General features: G+C 41.7%; 1 pseudogene; it reads right to left on the minus strand.

Annotated features, from left to right (window-relative positions):
* Positions 1–20578, minus strand: part of LOC123378727 — a 215328-nt pseudogene extending 194750 nt beyond the window's left edge.
* Positions 20579–23958: the final 3380 nt, after the last annotated feature.

A 23958-nucleotide genomic window follows, 5' to 3' on the forward strand; every position in this document is an offset into this window, starting at 1 on the left:
GAACAAAATAATGAAGAACGAAAAGTTTGCCTGCGATGGATCAGTTCCTTCAGAAACTATTTCCACTAAATCCACTGCAGACACAAAATACAATCTTGGAAAGCTGATCTCTTGCCCTCCAAATAGTCTGCTAAGGATTTCTTACAAAGCATAAGTCATAAACACATGTGCATAAGGCAATATGGGGCCAGTTATTGTTACTTATTAGTAATAACACCTCAAGAGGGAGAATTGTTATTATGACACACAAACTAGTCTAGCAGTCAGGAAGTCTTGATTCTTCTTTGTCTCTGCCACAAACTTTCTGTGTGACCATAATGTTTATAACACATTTTGAGTTCTTCAGATAGATGATATTATAAAATTGTGAAGAATTTTCATTACCTTACAGTTCTATACATCTTCAAAGCACTTTACAAGCAATTAAATAATGAACGAATCCTTTCAACAGCCCTGGGAAGTAGGTAATTATTAACCCCATTTTGCAAATGGGGAAACTGAAGTAGAGTGAAGTTAAATGATATGACAAAGCATGCACAAAAGTCAGAATTTAAAATCAGAAACAGGCATTCCTTCCTTCCTGCACTGTGCATGGAGCTCTATGCAAGCTTTGCAAATAATTCAAAAACACGACACATTTTGTGAATGCTCTCCAAATTGACCACATTTTTCTCAGGTGGATTTACATGATTTGAAATTATTCACTTATTAACTTCTACAGAAATCTCTTGCTCTGTACTTTTTTCAGGAGAAGTTCCTTGGCAAATATTCAATATTTTAAATTCAAATATTTTGATTGTGCAAAAAGATCCAATGCTATGAGACTGTTCCTTGATTGGATGAGTAACACTTGGAGCTAAAATACTTATGATTTCAAATTCAGCACTTGTTTTCAGAGGAAGGATGGTCCAGTGGTTAGGAACCCGACTTAGGAGACCCAGGTTCAATTTCCTGGTCAGCCACATGCTGTGTGACTTTGGGTTAGTCCAGGGATAAGTAACCTTTGGCACATCCCTCAGCTCGCGCCGCTTCCTGCCGCCCCCAATTGCCTGGGACAGCGGACAGTGGGAGCCGTGATCAGCCGAACCTGCAGATGTGGCAGGTAAACAAACCAGCCCGGCCCACCAGGGTGCTTTCCTTGGTGAGCTGTGTGCCAAAGGTTGCCGATCCCTGGATTAGTCACTTAGTCTCTCTGTGTCCCAGTTCAACATCTGTAAAATGAGGATAATAGTATCTCCCTACATCACAGGGCTATTGTGAGGATAAATACATTAAAGATTTTGAGGTGCCTAGATGTTATGGCAATGAGTACCTAAGATAAAGAGATTTTTCTATGAACATTGTGCTATTTGCTTAAAATTAATTATTTCAGCAAAAATTCCTTTGAGGTTTTCATCAGCTTACACCAAAGGAGTGCCTGTGCTACGATACTGTTCATATGACATGTCCATGACACACTAGATCAGATTAATCTCCACAAAAGCCTGTGAAACATCAGAAACAACGAGGAGTACTTGTGGCACCTTAGAGACTAACACATTTGCCACAAGTACTCCTCGTTGTTTTTGCTGATACAGACTAACATGGCTACAACTCTAAAACCTGAAACATCAGAGAGGCTCAGTTTGTCATCTACCTTTTCATAAGTGAATTATTATTGTACAACACTGACTACAGCTATGTCCTCTATAACCATTTCTTTCACTGCTTCATCCACAGTATTTTTACTTCATCTTCCACTCTGTGCAGCCGAAGAGCTAACTTGGTGTCTTCATTCATGACATCCCTTGCAAACCAAACATGTAAAACCAAACTAGACATATTCTATTCATTTGCACTTACCAGTATAATGAAAAAACTAATGATATTTTATTCCCTCAATGTGCCCCAAGGAATTGGTATACAGAATTTTGCAAGGTTCCCATGTTTTGCTCTTGTGGAGCTAGCATATGTATCTTGGAGCTTGTCTGCTATGATGTCTGTGTAGTATTCCTGATAAGCTGTACAAAATATGAGGAGATTTTCAAAAGTACCTAATGGTTTTAGAATCACAAATCTCGTGGAAAGTCATTGGGACTCTTACTCCTAAATTTCTTAACTGCTTTCAAAAATTCCCCCTTAAGGACCACTGTTGAGCTAGCTACTGGTACAAAATAGGGCCCTCACAATGCGAGAGATTATTTCAAGTAGTAACACAATATAGTAATTGGGGAAATGACCCCCTTTGCAAATCTTCTTAGCTATCTATCCATTTTCTCCACATGTATTTGTTTCCATGGAGTTTTCATCCAGTCTTTAATACTTGTGTAAAAAATAAAAATAAACAAACAGCACCACAACACACTATTGGCTATAAACATAGACTGCGGCAGCTGAAGATGAACGCAGGGTTTCCAACTCTTCAGCAGGTTTCTGTACAAATACATATAATGAGCAAATGCAACAAAATAGTTTTTAAAATTTAAAACCTAATCATGCTGAAATATAATTTGAGGATTTATATTCTTGATTCTGTGTGCTAGAATATTCTGTGTGTTATAGAAAGAGAGCACTGCCTACATTTCAGAAGAGAATGAACCAAATTTCAACACTAATGTAAGCAGGGCCGGCAGGGCCGGTGCAAGGATGTTTCGCACCCTAGGCGAAACTTCCATCTTGTGCCCTCCCCCCCCGCTCTGAGGAGTCCCACCCCCACCCCCACGGCAGTTCCCTCCCTCCGCTCTGAGGTGCCCCCCTTGCGGCAGCCCCCTAAATGCCTTGAGGTGCCCCCTAAATGCCAGTGGCGACCGGGGCAGCTGAAGATCCGGCCGTCGCGGTCGCTGCCGAAGAAAATGGCGCCCCCCAAATCCTAGCACCCTAGGCGACCGCCTACGTCGCCTAAATGGTTGCACCAGCCCTGAGGGCCGGCCCCAGGCACGAGCCCAGCAAGCAGGTGCTTGGGGCGGCCAAGGGGAAGGGGCAGCACTTCGGGCTCTTTGGCGGCAATTCAGCAGCGGGTCCCTCGGTCCCTCTCAGAGCGAAGAACCTGCCGTGGAAATGTCGCCGAAGAAGAAAGCGGCACGGTGGAGCTGCTGCCGAAGTACCGCCGATCGCGGCTTTTTTTTTTTTTCTCCCCCACCGCTTGGGGAGGCAAAAAGCCTGGAGCCGGCCCTGGATGTAAGCAAGCGTAAGTCCATGGTGGTCAAAAAAGTTATTCCATTCATATTGAAGCTGAATTTGGCCCAATAGCTTTAAAGCTTTAAAAAAATTAAGGTAAAAGTTTGACGCATCTACATAGCTGACGATAAGGGGTTAATACTCATTTCACACTACACTGTGCCTACTTACTACAGCACGTTCAGTACAATGCTCTTGTATCACCCAGTTTGGAGAAGCCTGAAATAGAGGGATCTAAGGAGAATTATGGATGTTCTCTCAACTCTGATTTCCTTGTTTAAGATTAAACGTTAATCTAATTAAATGTAGGGTTTAGTTATTTTCATGGATTTTCTTATTTAACCACACTCTGACAAAAAGGAAAGCTCTTGCTAGAAACATCTAACGGCTTGTCTACATGGGGAAATTGACCAGCATAGCTCTTCCAGAATTAATGTTCCACTATAGCTATTCTGGAATAACTCCCCAGGTGGACACTATTCAAAAATAAAAGTGACTTTATTCCAGCATAATTACTCTACTCTAGAAGTGGGGTAATTATTCCAGAATAAAATCCACACCAGGATATTATTCTGGAATAGCTAAATTATGTGGAATTATAGTGTAATAGTTTTTCTGGAATAGCTATGCCAGTCAATTTCCCCTTTGTAGACAATGCCATAGAAAATCTACCTATCAATGTGTACCAAAAGGACTTCTTAAGATTCAAACCACACAAGAGAGTATAACAGCTCCTCAGGGTCCATTGCAATCTACAGTATAATGCAAATAAATACTTAGGGACTCAAACAAATGTCTTATTGACATAATAGGCCATAATGGCTCTGAATCTTTATCTGTTTTGTCATGGCCTAGGAATTTTACTTCTTAGCATGCAGATTATTAACACAATAGACCATAACGATTCCAGGCTTAGAGCTGATGCTCTCCATTTTATCAAGGCCTCCTTAAGCGCTCCTTGTGTGGATTCTTGACATGATTGACTATAATGGTTTCTTCAGAAACATTCTTTATCAACATCACAGCTTAGCACTTGCACAATAAGGGCCACATCCGCTGCTACTGCCAACAGCCTCCAGGGAGCGATGCCAATTTACATGCCAGCTGGGAAGCTACTGTTTTTTTGGTTTTATAACAACAACAATCAAGGGTATAGTTATGGCTCATAATGGGCAAGCTGCAAAATGTTTGGAGGCTTGGGTCAGATAAGAACGCACAGCGTCAGATGCTAATCTAAAAATCTTTTGACGGTGTCCTGGTTGCCTCCTCCCAGCAGGGCTCAGTCAGTGTGTTCCAATCCAGGATTACTGTCTAGAGCCATAGTTACTGCTGGCCAACCTGGGCCAAGTTTTAAGTGAGTCTTAACTGATTTATGACTTTGGGTGAAACCACATGTAAATTGGTGGTTTGCATTTGGAGATTCTTCCTGAAAGTTTGAGGCTCGGGCTGAATTTTGCTTTGCAATTAAGAAGTAGTTTGAATTCAAAACAAAGTAAAAATCAAGAGGTGCAAATCTACACAAACCAAAACCAATGAGTTTTAACAACTTGGGTATATGGAGGCTGCAATTCTCACTTTCTGCTGTCAGAACAGCAATAGGGTTATGATTATACGTGAATGTTATAGAAAACAATCAAAATTTGAGAACCAAGCTTAAAAAAGATTTGGGCTCAGTTTTAAGAAAGGTCTGAGGTATGAACCAGTTTGGTTTGCCCCTCCCCAAAAGTCAGGAAGATCTCTTGTTCCCTATGCCTGCAGAATGCTGTTTCATCAGGAGGTGGGAAGCAGGAAAGGGTCTGTTTGATGTTACTCTACAACAGCAACTCTACCTTATTACAGAGCAGTGGTGATGGGCACTGGAATCAGTTTTTTCCATTGCTGGATATCCAGGGGATGGTGTATGGCCTTGATTGCTGAAGGTGTAAAGCAGGAGAAAAGGAGGTTCCTCGGAGTCACTGACAGGGTCTCTCCTAACCGAGGATAAATGCAAAGTTGGGAGCCAGGTCAGGGACCTAACAGTACACTACAGAGATCTACAGGGCTCTGCTCCGACATGGCCAATCCCAGATTTCATAGTTCTTGTCCTTCAGAATTGGAGTGCTGCAAAGGTTATTCCTCCTGTGGTGTTGGTGAGTTTCAAAGCGTCATCTCCCCTGGCTAGAAGAATGCATGTTACAGGACACGGAGGAAAACAAGAGAGCCTAACAACTTCAACAGACACATTAAGAAAGCCAGCCCCAGTGGGAAACATTATCTGTCCGATTCCATAACAACGTGGGTTTGCTTTTTGAACTTCTCTAATTTCAGAGTGATTACACTGGTTCTCAAGAAATTGTTCAAAATAGTTTGCTTCCTCCCTGACACTTTACAGCCCTCAGCACTATTTACAGCCATATACAGTGGTTCAAAATGGAGAAAATGACATGCCCCAAACTCTAGCAGTGCCTGGGAATACCATTGCAATGATAAAATCACTCACTATCAAGTACCAAAAAGGCTCAAAATCAGCCAGGCAGTATGACACCAAACGAGCATACAGTATTGTATGAAGCTTTTTCTTCTCAATGCTCTTCATTGCTTATTCATGCAGATGCCGCTAATGCAGACACCACTACTGCATTTTCATTTGAACCAGGGTTACGATAATGAACTAGTAGTGCTTATTTTGCAAGGTAAGTTAAACCAAGTTTGAACTCTTCATTCGTAATAGTGTACAGTTCACAGATGGAATCATCCATAATTGCTTCTAAGACTAGTTCAGAATTAAGTCCAAAGGTCCAATATATTTGAATAAAACCTGAACTGCATATTTCCAAGTTCCCTCTTCACCCGTATCACTATTTTTAGTATCTTGTATTTTGACAGTACTTTACCTCGGCCACTTGAAATGGCTAACTTGCCAAACAATATATTGCCTTAGAAAAAATGTTCACCTGCTTAATTGCTTCATGCTGCCTTATACATCTGGTATACAGTATGTCCAGAATCCTCTATATATCCAGTGCTCCATACTTACTAGTTATTCCAATGCCTCCATAATATTCCCAGTTCCTGTCAACTCAAGGAGTGAGACTACACACTTAGGAATCAAACCTGATTATTTATGTGCTAATCACACATCCATTAGACTTAACCCTGTCTAGTCTTTTATACCCTAGCCCTGCCATTGGCCTACTGGGTGACCTGGAGCAAGACACCTATCTCTGTGCCCCCACCCCATCTGTAATATTGGGATAACGACCCCATTCTTTGTAAATTGTTTTGAAATCTCCAGATGAAAAGTGCCATACAAATGAGCTAAGTATTATTAGTGGTAGTAATATTATCTTCATGGACCAGTTTGTTCGATCAACATTATTGCTCCCACCTGGAAAAAGCTAGCAGCTCAATGTTATGTGTGGTCTTACCAGGTCATACACTTTAAGTTGGCATCACTGTAGCAAGACTAAAGCCTGTTTCAATCAGATTCAATGGAGAGTGTCAGTGCCCCACTCAACAATGCCCCTTGGCTTGATATTGTGAGTGAGCAGCACAAAGCAGATAATCCTAGAGAAAGCAAAATCCCCATATGAAGAGCAGCCTAGCCTCATAGGTGAAAATGGCACAAGATATGGAACACATTCAGGTACACGTTGCTTCTCTGAACAAGGAATAATACTTTATGTACCAACCCTCGTCCCTTTTCACACTCTACATGTTCCCTAACTTCCGGTGGAAATCAGTAATGCATAAAGATAATGGAGGGTGGGGGAGATTGTGAAGACTAGGCCTATGAAATTCACCGATTTTGGAGTATTTTCTAATGCAAATATATAAAGTTTGATCACAGTCAAAATGTTGTATTACTTTTGCTGGAAAACTATTATAGTAGCCAAACATTCTATTAGACGATTATTTTATAGTGCCCAGAAGAGTGCTAGGTAACTTCAGAGAAAACAGAGTAGAGAGGTCCCTGCCCTCCAATCTAATTGATAAACATGACAGATAAATTAAGCTATAGCATATGCCAGTAAGGAGGAGTAGGAAGAAGGAAACAGATTACGGAAGTGTGAACACACAGTTACTCTGTTTAAGCATATTGTACATATGTCTTGGTGGACCAAAGGGTTTCTTGTACTTACACTAATTTTTGCAGGTAGAGCTGCAGAGATGAGTTTTTAAGAGCTATTTGAATTAGACGAGACATGTAGGGCAAAAAGTTATTATGGAAACAAGAGTTTAACTGGCTTTAAATACATTCTTGCTCTTCTTCTATTCATGAAACCAAATCTATTCTTGGTACATTATGCAGGTGGGTAAGTGTTTTAATTTTTGTCTTTCTGTGAAGCACCAGCTGTAGGCTTAATTGCTGGACACAGAACACTGATGCTGGACCAATGGTGTATTCCTAAACAGCAAATCCTGTGTTCCAAAGAGGAGGAGAAATTAGATGGGCCAAAATGTGTGTCTGCAGGTAGAGAACAGTGCAAAACTTTCAGTTTGCCTGGCCTTGAATCATAGATGTCAGAGAGCATTACATCTTGAAAGACTATTTATGATGGAAACAACTGCTATTTTATGTCAAGAATTATACAAAAAGTTTTTCTTCAGGTTTCATTTATGTTATTTCATTTCTTGGGTTTTACTTACAAAACCACTTATTTTAGGCTGTAGAATTTGCACATGCACAGCTTTGCATGGGCAATTTTTGCTCACTATCACTGGTGCATACAAATAAATGTACATATAAACTATACATTCATAAAACCTTCACTGTGTGTGCATATGGGGTGCAAACAGGTTTTCGATTCTATCATCAGTATAGAAATGATAGTGTTCAATAACTATACAAGCACATTTAGACTCGTCTTAACTAGGAAAAAGGTGTGTTCTTAATTCAAGTTAGCTAAGTTAACTATCCTAGAAAAGACAAGGCAAATTGTAGTTTTCACATGAGTTAGCAGGTGGCACTAAAGATTATGGCGGAAGATTAATCTTTAACTCGGCCTGCTAACATGTGAAAACCACAAACTGCCATGTGTCTACTGGGATTTTTACCTCAACTGAGCTCATTTGAGTTAAGAACAGATGTTTTACACAGTCTTAGAGTCCTTTCAAAAAATTATCCCTGGAAATTAGTGGGATTGCAGAGGTTATTAATCTCTGCAGAATTCAGCCAGGTGCATGTATCTAGCTTTTTTGAGAAGAGGATAAGCTGTAATGTGGGGTGTAGCAGGAAGAGCACCAAGCCAGAGAGTTCAGATCTGGATCTGAACTGTCCCATGGTTTGGGGATGTAAAGAGCCCAGGTCTGGTTTGGATCCATCTCTAAACTGTTTAGATATTTTGGATTAGACCAGCACAGCCCAGATTAGGTGCGCACCATTTCACGGGGAGTTCAAGGAAGGATTAGGGCTCATGCCACTCCCCTCCTGCACAGAGAAATTACACAAGTTGCACAGTCCTTCCAGATGATGCAGCCCACATCACAGGCTTGCTTCACTGGCACATGTGCTGGGGGAGAGGGAGCAGGGCTATGACCTACTCTAACCTCTTCTATTTGGGGAAATGTGCACTCCAGGCATATCCCTGCACTCCTCTGAGGCCTGGTCTACACTGGGGTGGTGGGGTCGAACTAAGGTACGCAACTTCAGCTACGCGAATAGCGTAGCTGAAGTTGAACTACCTTAGTTCGAACTACTTACCCGTCCTGACGGCGCGGGATCGACGTCCGCGGCTCCCCCATCGACTCCGCCACCGCCGTTTGCGGTGGTGGAGTTCCGGAGTCGACGGGAGCGCGTTCGGAGTTCGATATATCGCGTCTAGATGAGACGCGATATATCGAACTCCGAGAAGTCAATCGCTACCCGTTGATCCGGGCGGGTAGTAGGGACGTACCCTGAGTTACTGCCCTGGCCCTTGCATGGCCCATCTAGCAGAGTAGCAGCTCTTCTACGGTTAAGGCTGATATAGTTTGAGGGAAAGCCCCATACCACAACCAAGCTATATAGGACTAGATAGAGCACAACCTTGGGAGGGCTAGGGCTAGTATAATCCAAACCAGCTCAATGAAGCTCACCAATATGGTTCTTTTCTGTCTGGACCCCATCACACCACTATGTAGTCATCTGGGTCCTATTCTCCAATCACAGGGTATGAGTCATTCCCACTGAATTCAAAAGGGAGTTAGTTGTATCCTGTGGCTGAAGGATCAGGGTCCTTAAGTAGTAGCTGCTTCTACGTGAGGCAGCCTTTTTTCCTATTCAGCATTCCCACTCTTGTCAGAAAGAATAAAACAATTAGAGAAAAGGAACAGTGTGACGCTGGCAGACCCGGTGCCAGCTCATGCCAAGTCTCCAGGCCTTACTGAACAGTGACAAATGCACAGCTGGAAACCAGTCTGGCTCACCCAAGTGTTAGTATTGTTAAAATAGATATTAGACGTTATAAAAGTGTATTTTAACTTTATGAAATGCTTTTAGGATGCTGCATGTATTAAGCCTACTTACAACATCTGTAGCCCATGTTATAAGGCAATGTTTAAATGTTTGCTCTGTAACTATAAAAACATTCACTAAGACTGTAAATCTCCCACAGTCAGGGGAGAACCATTACCACATGTGAAATATTAGTTTTCCACAAGAGGTATTATCGCCTCCCCTACAAAAAAAGGTCTACAGACATCAGCCAAGCCATTGCTGACAAAAGACTGCTGATTGCTTCTCCCACACCCCTGAAGAGGATACGTGCACAACCCCTTGTCCCATTACAGCTTGAACACTGGGGAAAGGGAATAAAAATGCCTGCTAAGGATAAATTGTTATCCCTGGGCTGCATGAAGACTGAAGGGCAAAGATGTCTAAGCATAAGTATGGGGTCCCCAGCTGTTTAGCTTGGGTTAGCCCTACAGAACATACGGAGTTTGCTTATTACAGAAGTTTCTATTATCTTTTGAAACCTAAGGCTGTAACTCATTTGTAGGGCCCTACCAAATCTACAGTCCATTTTGATCACAAATGTCATGCTTTCAGTTATTCCAGTCTGAAATTTCAGGGTGTTGTAATTGTAGGGGTTGGGGAAGGGGTTGCAAGGTTATTGTAGAAGAGGTTGTGGTACTGCTACCCTAAGTTCCCACTAAGCTACATTACCGTACAGCAAGCTATCAAGGACCGCGCAGGCAGCGAGAGGCCCCTCTCCCCGGCCCCAACCCTGGAGCCAGGGCTGCCCAGAGGATTCAGGGGGCCTGGGGTCCGCAGCATCAGGGGGGCCCCGCTTCAGCAGTAATTCGGCGGCAGGGAGGGGTCCTTCCGCTCCGGGACCCGCCGCCGAAGTGCCCCGAAGACCCGCAGCAGGGGGCCCCCGCCGCCAAATTACCGCCAAAGACCCGGAGCGGAAGACGCTCTGGGGCCCCGGAGCAAGTGAAGGACCCCGCTCCAGGGGCCCCAAAAACTCTCATGGGGGCCCTTGCGGGGCCCGGGGCAAATTGCCCCACTTTCCCCCCCCCCTCTGGGCAGCCCTGCCTGGAGCTGCCACAGCTGGGAAAAGGCACCTCTCCCCCGGCCCCAGGCTGCTACGGTCAGAGAGGGCTCAGGGGTGGCCTCTCTCCCCTGTGCATCCCCAGGGAAGCCTGCAACCCAAACCCCTTATCTCCGGCCCCACCCCAGAGCCCGCACCCCCAGCTGGAGCCCTTGCCCCCCCACACCCCAACCCTCTGCCCCAGCTCTGAGCCCCCTCCCGCACCCAAACCCCTCGATCCCAGCCCCACACCAGAGCCCGCATCCTCAGCCAGAGCCCTCACCCCCCCACCCGCTGCATCAGCCCTGAGCCCCCTCCCACACTCTGAACCGCTCGGCTCCACCCTTGCCACACATCACCCCATATGGGTGCACATAACAAAATTCATTCCACACATGGATGTAAAAAATTAGAGTAAACATGGCTGCTACCCTTATTTCTGCTCTGCTGCTGGTGGCAGCGCTGTCTTCAGAGCTGGACGGCTGGACAGCAGCGGCTGTTGGCCCGGAGTCCAGCTCTGAAAGCAGAGTCACTGCCAGCAGCAGTGCAGAAGTAAGGGTGTCATGGTATGGCATTGCCACCCTTATATCTGCAGTTCTGTCAGCAGCTGCCACTCACCGTATGCCCAGCTCTGAAGGCAGCAGTGCAGAAATAAGGGTGTCATAGTATGGTACAGTACTGCCACCCTTACTTCTGCGCTGCTGCTGATGAGGCTCTGCCTTCAGAACTGGGTGCCTGGCCAACAGTCGCCACTCTCTGGCCACCCAGCTCCAAAGGCAGCTCAGAAGAAAGAATGGCAATACCGTGATCCCCCTAAAATAACCTTGCGACCCCCCTACAACTCCCTTTTGGGTCAGGACCCCCAATTTGAGAAACTCTGGTCTCCCCCATGAAATCTGTATAGTATAGGCTAAAAGCACACAAAAGACCTGATTTCATGGTCTGTGATGCATTTTTCATGACCATGAATTTGGTAGGGCCCTACTAATTTGTGTGTATGTTGATCTGCTTTAACCTTGTATATAACTCATTTATTTTTCCTAGTTAATAAATCTTTAGATTATTATGTGATTGGCACAAACGTTGTCTTTGGTTTGAGATCTGATGTACAGTTGACCTAGGGTAAGTGACTGGAGTAACCTGAATATTATTGTGATTTTTGGTGCAAGGTACCATTTATCACAGAGACAAGCTTTCCAGTGTGGCAAGATAGACCAGAGTGCCCCAGGGGACACTGTGTTAAGGCTGTTATAGTAATTTAGGAGTTCCATTTGTTACTGGGTTGGTGAAATCTAATTATAGAATGTACAACCAGTTTGTGCCCCATTCTTTGACAGTCTGCCCTGAGGTTGGCGCACTCAGTCATGAGCCACTCTAGACAGTTTGACAAACAGACAAACACATCCAGAGTCTCCCTCATAACATTACTATTGCTACCCTGAGAGATCAGTTTTTAGGAGTCAGCATCTTTGAGTCTTCATGAAAATGAAGGAGAGATGCTGGAAGCTGAAGTCAGTCACTGCACATTCTTTCTCCACACAGCTATGCCTGCATCTCACCATAGCAAGAACAAGCAAGGTGATAATTGTATCAGACTATGTGAGGACTTTGCCCTAAAGGCAGATCCCCTTATTCTTCCATTTAATTATTATGTGTGCACATACTCAGTACAGACATGTGAAGCAAAGACAGAAGGAAATAAAAACTTCTCTTTTAATTCTTTCCTGAATGTTCATTACCGAGAAGTACAGAATCCCACTTTTTCTAAACGTCAGGTACAAAACAGATCATCAAACAGCATATTGATTTATTTCTCCAGCATCTGTTTTTAATCATTTTTTATTACATGTTCATTCAAAAATATACCATTATTCAAATGAGAAAAATGGTCTTAAAAAACATGCAGTGACCACATGGCACTAAATAGAAATAAAATGGAATTAATGTTTAAGGGTTTGTTTATTAATTCTTAAGAAAATGGTCTAAAGGGCCCCTAATTCCAACTAAATCAAACCACAACTCATATCATGAAGTTCTCTCTCCTCTTTTGTTAAGTGAAGCAGGAAGAAAGAATTAAGATTAGTGCCTGTGTTTCCCATTCTGAACACAACTGCAGAGATGTGGCCTTACCTGTATAAAAACCACCATGTCCCACACAGACTTCAGTAGAATGACATCGGCATGGATTGTTTCAGCTGTTTATATTCTGGCACGCTTACTTCAAAAATGTCTGCAAGTTTCCTGAAGACTTTTCAACTCAGCCTCCAGTTTTGCAATGTCTTTAAGGATGTAATTTTAGAACATCTTACCAACAATGGACTAATGCTTTGCATATACTTTTTAAGAGACTCTAGATTGCTTTGCCCAGAATTCTTCTCCATCCGTCTACCTGTCTATGTCATGAGCAGGTGTCATGAAGACACACCAACTGGTGGGGATGGGAAAATGACCTACATCTTATCCCAGAGTAAAAGGGAAGATCAGAACATCACACTGAGGTGTTTCATCAGGAAAAGGAGTCATTCTTCCAATATATTCAGTGCCTGCCAGTTGGAGAAACATTATGGGGAGGGGGTAGATGGCCTCCCCACTGTACTGGGTGTGCTCCACACAAACATGAGGAGGGAAAAAGAGGACAGGGACTCACCATTTCCTCATCCCTTTGGCAAGAGATGCACCTATAGCGATATACAGAGGGTCTAACAAAAGTGTAACGCTCAAGAGTACCAGTAAGAGATGGATATTTATTTCCAGATCCCAGCCACATGACACAGGTCATGGACACAAAGTGTTTCATCTCTGTCACGCAGCTGAGTCAGTACCCACCAACTCCAGAGGCTACTTTTACAGTCAGAGTTGTTCCCTTCAAGTGCAGAGATGGTAATTGTGACTGACCCTTGCACTGAGTATACAAGAGGTATTATCCCTCCCAACTCTCAGTTTCTCTGCAAGGGCCAGTCACAGTCTGGCACTCTGCCCCATTATAAGCAGATACATGCTTCTTACCTACTTTGAACCAGATGCCAGAATTTGGCCCAGGAGCTTGGAAGGGGTGGGGTTAAACAAATGCTTTCCCCCTTACCCCAATGAAAAAAAAATAAATCAAGACCTGAAGCCCAATTCTCCCAAGCAACCCTGGAGTAACAAACTAATTGCGGCGGGGGGGGGGATGCTGATATGATAATGTCCACTTTTAGGCTTTATATCACAAACAACCTTGCAATTAAAATTTATTTTAAAAAAATCAGGAACATACTTCAATAGCAACATTTTAAAAGACTGAAACTAGACTCTCCCTCTCCAAATCTACAGACTACAGTATTTCGAGGAAGAAATTCATGTCACCTTAATTTACTGATTGTCAAGTTCCGAAAAAGATTTGGGAATCTTCTTCAAGACAGTGTTTCTCCCACAGGTCTTGGGGACAGACCTTCCTGGTCACATATACTTGAGTAAATCTCTTTGTTTAAAAAGATCTGTTTTAAATGATAAGCCCATTTCTGTGCCATATTATTTATTGTTACACTATAAAGCACTTGGGTGCTTGAAAGAATGAGCTATATACATCAATAAATGTTAATGTATGCTGTATACTGACTGCAGGCTGCAACTATGTTTTCCAGACTGTTTACAGTGATGGAAGTGTCACAGTAATTTATAAAAGCAATAGATATTTTTACCTTATCCATATGCAAAACCTAAATAGGACTTTTCATGTTTAAATCTATTGCTAAACTCACGCTGTTTAACATGAAAGATACAATGTATTTACTGAAGTAGGGCTCCTTAGAGGTTAAGTAGGTGATCCATGGAGACTATCCCATAACTTTTCCTTAGCTGCCATTCATTAAATATGTTCCATCTCATGAACCATGAATCATTTCATTTTTAAGTACACTTTTATTTCCTTTAAATTTACCTAAAATTTTATTAGATTCAGCCTGTACAGCCCTGACAGACAGCCCGCATACATTTAAAACATTCCCAGTGGAGAAGCATAAAACATTTAAAATCTATATTTGATCTGACAACAGCAGCACCACGTTTGAATTAGAAACAGATTAGACATAATTGAAGATAAAGAGGACGCAAGCGTCACTCCCATTTTGGTGAAGTGGGCTTTAAATTATCAGATTCATCCAGAATACATTACCAAGAAACATTGAATTGTTATCTTTAGACAGCCTTTTCTAAGAGTTTACAATTTCTCAGTTCAGTGAAGCTTACCACCAGCTTGTTATCAGAACAAAAAACGAAAAATCATTTGGTTCAGAGCACAGAACTGATCTCACCTCAAAAAAGTACACATTTTCTTCTGATAACAGATACTTCATTGAACTGCAGAGGTACCACTTCATGCTTTACAGTGAAGGCAATCTTTTTAAGGTGCTTCCACTTTTGAGGTAATTCCTAACCACATTACAAACAGATATTGTTTGTCAGTTTGTACCTCAAATAACCCTCCCCTCACAGAAACACACATGCACATACACACACACACACACTCCCCAACCCCTTTTCTTTTTTCTAGCTGACTTTGGATCATTCACTCTTCAACTTCTTATTTAGTACCAACCATGGACTCATGGTAATTTCCAAAACATAATTATGGCAAAAATGAAGTATATTTACAATATTCTGGATTTTCTAGTTAGAATATGATTATGTATTTTAATTTTGAAAATAAACTTCAGCAGTACCAAACACATCAATTTTGCAACAACACACTATTAATTAGGTTGGTTTTAAAGACTAACAAGATTTTTACTTATTTGGTTTATATACTTTAGAGCTCAAACCTACAAACACTTGGTATCGGATGTTACTGTACTTCCCATGAACTCCCAGTAGTAAGCACTACATCCAATAGGAAGTGCTTTCAGAATTTGGCCCTCCCATATCCAGAAACTCAGCTGTATTTCAGCAATGATTTGCTTGTTCTCAATTTTTCTTCTAGCCCAAAGAGGTCACATAACTTGCCTGAGTTCCACAGATCCCCAAACCTTATCTTCACTACAGAAAATACCTGTTGCTGATAACAGGTGTCAGCAAACAGGTGCAGCTGAAGTAATGCTGAACATAGATAAGCTGTAAGTGTACCCAAGGATGAGACATGTTTAGCACTGTTTCATTACATATGGTCAACCCCTGCAGGTTAAAGGCAGCTACACAAAAGCAATTTGTTGTGTTTTGTTGGGGTTTTTTTTTTGGTAGCACAGACAATGCTTTTGAGAGCAACCTTGGCTTGAACCCCACACTACCAGCTCTTTACTGTAACTAGACAACATTGCCTTTCCAGAGTTGTATTGCTAAAAAATGAGTTTCTGCTTCTTATTTGATGCAAGGTTTGACATTTACCTGGGCTACAAGCTTAATAAACACAAGCAATCCATTGACAATACATCCATAAATAAGGACACAAAGAAATCTGTCTATAAATTGCACATTAAAGAACACATTTCCATAGTAAAACCATGTTTTCCAACAAGTATTTAGACTGCCTGAAAGATTAGAATTGAAAAGTAAAGCAATCAGTTTGAAAGGTCTCTCATACCCAGCACAGATCAACAAATTTCCTGGAAATTGTGCCTAGAGTGGGTGGGGGAAAAAAAACAAAAAAAAACAAAAACGTTTCATGCACAGAGCTTTGATCTTTTGAAAAATGAGGATGAAAGCAAGGTTCCAGTTTCACAGAGAATGTTCTAACTTGTAAAACACCCAATCTAATATTATAATCATGACATTCACACTGATATAACTTTTGGTACACAAAACTTTTTTAACAAACCCCTATATTACACACTATGGCCCACCTTTTCAATAGCGGCCTTCCAATTAGCACACATAAAATCAGACCATTTAAGCACAGTTTCTGCATGCGTGCGTGTTCAAACAGATATTTGTTCATGCAAATGAGATAACTTACTCAATTTGCATATACAAACAAGTAGTGCCCTGATCCTGCAAAACTTCGTCTTTGCAAGATCAGGGCCCAATCCAACAGTTCTGCACAGAAAACTTCCCATTGCAAAAACCACGGCACAGTTGAAACCCCTTTGAAATTGAGTTCTAGGTGTCTTAGCATAAAAATTAACATTGAGATGAAATTAACACACAACTTCTTAGCCTTGGAACTTTTAAATGTTTTCCCTATTTATCAAGATTTAACTAAAACCTACATATAAACACAAAAATGGAAATTAAATTTTTCAAGTATTTCTCTACATTTTTGCAACTCAAAAATTCCTTCAGTTTTTTTACATAAATATCACAAAAGTTTGTGTTCAGTTTGAAATAACTGATTTTGTTATTTTGATAAACATACTAGAGAACAATTAAGATACTGAACTTTAAAACTCTTCAGCACATGTGAAATATGACTTTATACTGAATACACTATTGTTACATGTAATAATTTCAGTGCATTACTTGGAGTAATTAGAGGTAATCGGAACATGTGGTGGGGGGGACAAAAAGCTAGATACATCTCTTTTCTTTTTTCAATCAAAATTGTTTTAAATCTAAATTTCCCTACCAGCTCTAGTGATTATTATTACATGAATAAATACAATTCCGTAAAACACAATAATCTATTTGTTGCGGTGGTTTTATTCTAACTGATTAGAAGCCTGATTCAAAGTCCACTGAAGTCAGTGGAAAGACTCTTATTGACTGAAATGGGCTTTGGATGAGGCTCTTGAGGCTGACAATAAGATCATCTTATTGGTGGAAATAAAAACAGAAATAAACTCCAAAAGGGTGATGAAATTCATTTAATTAAAAGCAACAACATTATGGGTCATATCAAGTTGTCACCTCCAGATCTTGGTGGGATATCCTATTCTTTCTAGTCTAGTGTCTGGATTTGGGTCTCTCTCAGTCCCTGGGTTTTTACTAGAAATTACCCCAAAGCCAAACATTTCTAAACTTTGGGAAGTTCACAGTCAAACACGGCAGCCTTGGTCTGTCCAAAAGTGTTAGCTGTGAATTGTTCTTTCCTGACTGCTCCACAGTGTACAAGAGGTTGTTGGCAGAGCTGGTGGCTAAGTAGATCCACTATGGATTTTACAGTCTGTGATGGGGAGCACACCAGATACCAGGGCTACCATGATAGCTAGAGGGATTTCAGAGTAGTTCCGCTGCCTTTAATGACTGAGGGAGTCATGGGGGGAAGAATTCCTTCCTCCCAGCCCCGACAGTGAAGAGATTCCCACCCCGTTCACAGCATGGCCACTAAGGCCAAGAGCATCATTTTACAATCTCCGAATAAGGGGCACTGTGTAGTTGTGCTGCCCCAGGAGCTGACCAGATTGGGACTCCTGGTTCCCCCTTAGCTCCAGAGAGGAAACTAATCTGCACCAGCACTATAGCTGCAGCAAACTTTGCGAAGACTTAGCTGTGCTTGCTGACGCGTTGGGGGGCAGAGCTTTGACTCTACTGACCATGCACCCATCCAACCAACAGAGGCTGCAGTGTCCTACAGCTTTTACGAAAAAATTCCAATGGCTTTTTAATGTAAAATTTCTCCTGCAGCCCTGGAAATGGAGATGCAATAGTACTGTCTGACTACATGAGAGCTAGAACTTGAAAATGAATGGTCTCAATACAGGGATAACAGGGTGAAAGCCTATGGGCTGTGATATACTGGAGGTCAGATGATCTAATGGTCCCTTTCTAGCCTTCAAATCTATGTATTCATGAACTACCTAGTCTAGTTTAATTATTCCAGCAGAGTGAAATGAAGAAGGGAAACAAAAAGCATAAATGGTTGAAAACACATTACATTTTCAAAATCCTTTCCATTTCTGTAACTTGAGGCATTGTTAATAATACAAGCACAGCATCTTTAAATAGATACATTAATTCTTTAGTGAACCATTAATTTATAACTGTTTTGGGCAGCTATCCCACGCCACCTACCCACCCACAGACCTTTTCATTGAACTTTATCCTTGGAATACACTGATAACACTATTGGAAAGCAGGTCACTGTTAAAAGGATGAAGGAAGTTAAAGAACATAGGGCAAAATCCTGGAAATCCTCACTGGAGTGAATCTTCCCCCTCTCCCCCATACATACCAACCCACTGAAGTAAGGGGGAGTTTTGCACAGATTGTGACAAAGGACTGCAGATTTTGACCTATGATCCGTTGTTTGATTTAAAAAAAAACAGATCCAAGTTTAATCTCTCTCAGAATTAGGCTAACAATGGTAGAAAACAACAAAAAGTTCTGAACAAGTATGACAAAAAGTGTTGTGTGTGTTACACAGCATCCTTACCTCCACTTCTGTATAGATCTGTTTCAGTAGCTGCTGCCCATAGGTTCTGAGTAGCTCAGCAGTTGATTTTAAAGGTTTGAAAATGTTGTAATATGGACTGCCAATCCTGTATAGCCATCAGATGCCCCAGTATTTCAGCCGGAATGGGGTAGCCTCCTCCTTTCACTGTGTTAGCTAAACCTTTTTCAGTTTCATGAATGAATTTCTCTAGCTCAGTAACACTAATGATATATAATGTGAGAAAGTGTCAACAGTTAATTAGCATGGAGCCTGTGAAAACTTAAGGCAAGCCACACACATCAATTATATTAATGAACAAGTAAATGCAATCAAATCAAATGTAGAAGCATTGTGTTAAGTTTTTACAAGATGAGAACTGGATTTCCCATGCATGACTGAAGCTCTCTCAATGGGCAAGATGTGGTACCATCTGGCCCTGCCTCCCCTTTTTTCTTCTCCCAGTGCACCTGCTCAGGTGGCAGCCAGGGGCTAGCTCCAAATCCTCCAGTGGAGGACGAAGGGGCTAGTTAGCACTGCCGGTTGTGGTGAATGATCCAGAAAGGCATCTAGACAGGGGATGTGACACATCAGGGTCCACTCCCTGTACAGGATGATTAAGCTGGGGAGAATGCAAGTTACACCTTTTAAAAGTGTAGCCAGGGTCAGCTCTTACTTCTTTTCTCTGTGTTACTCAAAGTATTCATTATGCCTTTATTATGATTTGTATTCTTGTTGTGCCTAGCCAGCACGCCTCCATCCGCTGCTGCTCAGGTGGTGAACCCCCGCTCCTTCACCAGCATGGCTCTGCCTCTTAAGTATTACTTCAGCCATAAACACATAATAGGCAAATGGCAGAAGCATTAGAAATCCACAATACTTGTGGCAAGCTAAAACGCCATTAGAATAAAAAATAAATAAGAAGTAACTTCGGTGAAGTCGGTAAATCTCACTATTCATGTTTTAAACATGAGGAAACTCAAGCACAAAGAAGTTATGTCCCTTGCCTCGGGTCATATACCAAGTCTATGACAGAGCTGGGGTCACACTGTTTTTTTGCTTCCAGTCTTCCTCTCCCTTCTTTGGCCAAAGGATCAAATTTCCAACAAAGCCAGTTAAGAGAATGCAGAGTAGCTTACCTGTGAGTTACATGGTTGAGTAGATGTTCCTTAAACATCCAACTCTATTTTTAATAATATTCATCCAAGATATTTCTAAAGGCTCAATATCAACCAGGAACCAGCCATTGAAAGTCTGATTTTCAAATTCACTAACTTCCTTGTACAGTGTTACATAAATATTGATGTTAAAGAAAAAATATAATTAGCATTTTTAATTTAATCTACAAAATAATGTAATGATTTCATAGCTGTTCTATCGGCACAAGAAAGAGAAATACAACAAATCACAAAAACTAAAATACTTGTTCTTTAAAGTGTGCTAACTTGGGCAAGCATTTCTGAAGCTCATATTCTGCATACAATTCCAGCTCCTCGGTATTAAGAAATCTTTCACAGAACAAGAACCGCTTCATAAATTCAGATTTATCATCCATCCATAAGTAGCTGTATTTGTTAAAGTGGCTTTGATTCTCCTGAATATTAACAGTGACCGATTGCACTCTGCTCATGATTTCTTCCAGGGTATCCATCTGATCCACATCTTGATAAAGTGCAAATAAAATTGAAGGGTGAGTGGAGCCAGTGATTTAATTTAAATTAAGAAGAGGTGGGCTGGAAGCCAAACCATAAGGTACCTGCAAGGACCCAAGAAGTTAGCCCAGTGGCAAGTGAATAACCACATACCAGTTAGCAATCAGGTTGGCTGTTTGCTGCCTGAATAAACTGAACGTGATTACTTGGGGATTAGTAATTTCTATTTTATCCACCAGGCCAACATCTTCAAGTCCTTAGAAAAAAATCAAATCAGTTAGTGTCTATTTGTCATCAACTGACCACAGAACATACCACTGTTATTGCCCATACCTACTGAGAAGTTACCCACCAAGCAGTTGACCCATATAAAACATAAAAAGCCTTATTTCAACCAGGTCCTAAATGATGCCAGAGCCAGCCTCTGCTGGATCTCAAGAGACTGAAGTCCGAAGACAGGGTCCTCGGACCCCGCACCAAGAATTCCCTGTTGCCCAAGCACAGGGTTTATGTCCCTGCAGACAGACAGCAAAAGTGGGTGACTGATGTGACATCATCTTGGTGAGAGATTATTTTGGCTGAAGCTATAACGGCAGGTACAATGGAGACCATAAAGCTCAGTCTCTCCATATTGTAGGCTCCGCTCTGTGACTGGCTTTGAAGGCTGTATTCAAGCCCCTTCCCTCACCTTCTCTTCTCCTCAGACTCACTCTCCAGCTGCCCTCCCTTCTTTCCCCTGCTCTTCCCTTCCCTTCTGTCCCCTTTCCTTTCTTCTCTCTGGTTACCTCATCCTCTCCTAACAAAACCCCACCCCACCAAATTAAAAACCTCCAAGAGCCTCCAAAAACCCCTCAAACCACATGGCACTGATGTGGCTTTTCAAAACCATCACATTGTTTACCCTGCTTGTGCGTTGTGGCCATTTCCCCACCCTGTCTCTTTCTTGCAGTGTTGCCAGTTCTCAGAGTTTTAATGCATCTCTTTACATGCACTGGTTTTCTTAAAGCCCCAGCTGCTGGTAGCTGGAGATTGCCTGAGAATCTCAGCTCTTATTTTTAAAAAAAGTGTCAAGCCTTCATGGTTGCAGAGAAACCCTTGAAAATGTGACCAAGTGCAAATAAAAAGCAGTTAATGTGTGTGTGGGGGGGTTATCAATAATCAAATTATTTTTTAGTCACTCTCACAACTTTTGGGGATCTGACTCATGATTTCTGAATGTGGGGGTTAGCAATACTGGTATTATCTATTTAGATTTTAAGCTGTTCAGGGCAGAAACAGCCACTGACTAGCACAATGGGGCTGTATTCTCAACTGGCCCCTCAGGGCTACCGTAATTAAAATAAATAAATAAATGCCCAAATCAGCAGCAAAGGACATAAGGACAATTTAATAAAAAATACTGTTCTTGGGTTCTGTGCAGCTTCTTTGTGCTGCTCAGCAAATGGAATCCAGTTGTGGAGCTGGCCACAATGTGAAGGATGTTCTGGTGGCACAGTTGGTCTATATTGGCTCTTATGTCATCTTCCCCTGCCTCCTCAGCCAACATCAGGGCTATTGTGGCAGAACAGGAGATGTGGCCAGATCTTCCCCAAATTCCACCAATTCCACTGACATTAAGGCCTCCGGAACCAGTACAGCTCAGCGCAAACAGCCTCCAAGCAGGTTGTTCTAACTTACTCAGGGGACTGGCCCAGCACACAGTTGGTCCAGGTGTGGGGAAATGCAAAGATGAGCTTTATTCCACCTTTGCACATCCCCAGCCCAACCTGAGCTGTGAAGCTCCTTCGCTGCAACCCAGGGTTAGTCCCTAAAATATTATCAATTCCCATCAGCTGTGCTTCATTTAGTTGCTTTTTAAATGTTTTTTGTTTAACGTTCATGATGGATTTCACAACATTGCTGCTTCTGTACAGTTTATATGGCTGTGACCTACTTACATTTTATCTATTCTTTCTCGGTGGCCTGTATATCTGAGATTGGACTTCAGCACTTGCTTGTGACTGCCATAAATACATTGTGGAAAAAGGAAATGAAGCCAAAGTTGGATACAAAACATATGTAAATGTTCATTAAAATTAAAACTACAAAATTGTTTTAATATTATTTGCAGACCAGTTTGATTTACTGTCTGCGAACATTCCCGCAAACCTATACTGGTCTGTAGGAAGAGAAAAACTGTGGTGAACATTCATGCTAATACAGATTGTGGGTAGCAGGGAGCAGAAACAACATCAGGTGACCTATGTGACCAGTCACACACTACAGAGAGCACACACACTAATAGCTGTAGCAAAGCAAATAGTTCTGAAGACTTATACAAGCTGAAACATGATTGCATAAACTATTGCTCACAAAAGTCTGATTAATGAACCCATTTGTAAACACCAAGACTGTTGGAGGATTCTTCACAAACAAAAGCAGAGGCTAAATCCATGAAAGAAATTGTCCTCTGCAAATAGCTCAGCCAGCTCCAGACCTCAGTGTGAACTGGCCATCATGCTGTAAGTTGGGCAAGCAAACTAGAGGGGGTTAAAAAAAATAAATAATCATGCAGTGCAATTTCAAGAGCACCTTCTGGTGGCTGAAGGAAAGTACTGGATGCACTAATACAAGAAGGAAAGAGGAAGAGGTTCAGGCGTGTAGAAAATGACAGTTCAAAATAAATACACGTGTAAAAGCCTTTCACTCCTCCATAAGTCACTGAATGCAGGTGACTTGGGTGGGGCAAACAATCACATTTAAATGCCTGGTGGAAGGGTCAACTGTTTGTTTTTTAAGGAAAGATACCAGCTAGTAATAATGCCTGGTAAGTGTCTACCAGGATGTTTGGCAACTCGGTTAATAAATTATGCGATTCTGTAAATGTTTCTGATTAGTCCCTCCACATCAGAGAAATTGCCATTGACATTAGGGTCCAAAGAAGGTTTAAAAGTTGTTTCACTGCTATTAAGGACAAGCTGCACTTCAAATAAAGGAGTGGACTTAAATGATGTCTTGGTGTTTTCAATCAGATACTTAAGAGAACACTTGATAGCTTTGATCAGCCCATCTAAAATCATGTGGTCTATGTACTCAGTGTAGGCTTTCCATTCATCAGAAAGAGGATCTGCCTGGAGCAAGGTCTGATTGTCCTGAAACAGGTAATTTACAGAATGGGCACAGGGTTTAGAATTGCTCTTCCCTATGTGGATTCTTTATCCCTGCTAATTGATCAGTTCAGGAGTAAAGGAACTCTCACTTTGATGAAGAAAAGCTTTCCCACTATTTACAACTTCATTATCTTTTCATTGTAACTTTTACAAGCACATCTGGAACCAATTGCTCAAAGCTATTTCCTTTTAGAGTTGGATTTGCATTAGTCAAGTGTATTTAAAAACAT

Source organism: Mauremys mutica, chromosome 10 (genome assembly GCF_020497125.1).
Source record: "Mauremys mutica isolate MM-2020 ecotype Southern chromosome 10, ASM2049712v1, whole genome shotgun sequence".
Classification (NCBI taxonomy): domain Eukaryota; kingdom Metazoa; phylum Chordata; order Testudines; family Geoemydidae; genus Mauremys; species Mauremys mutica.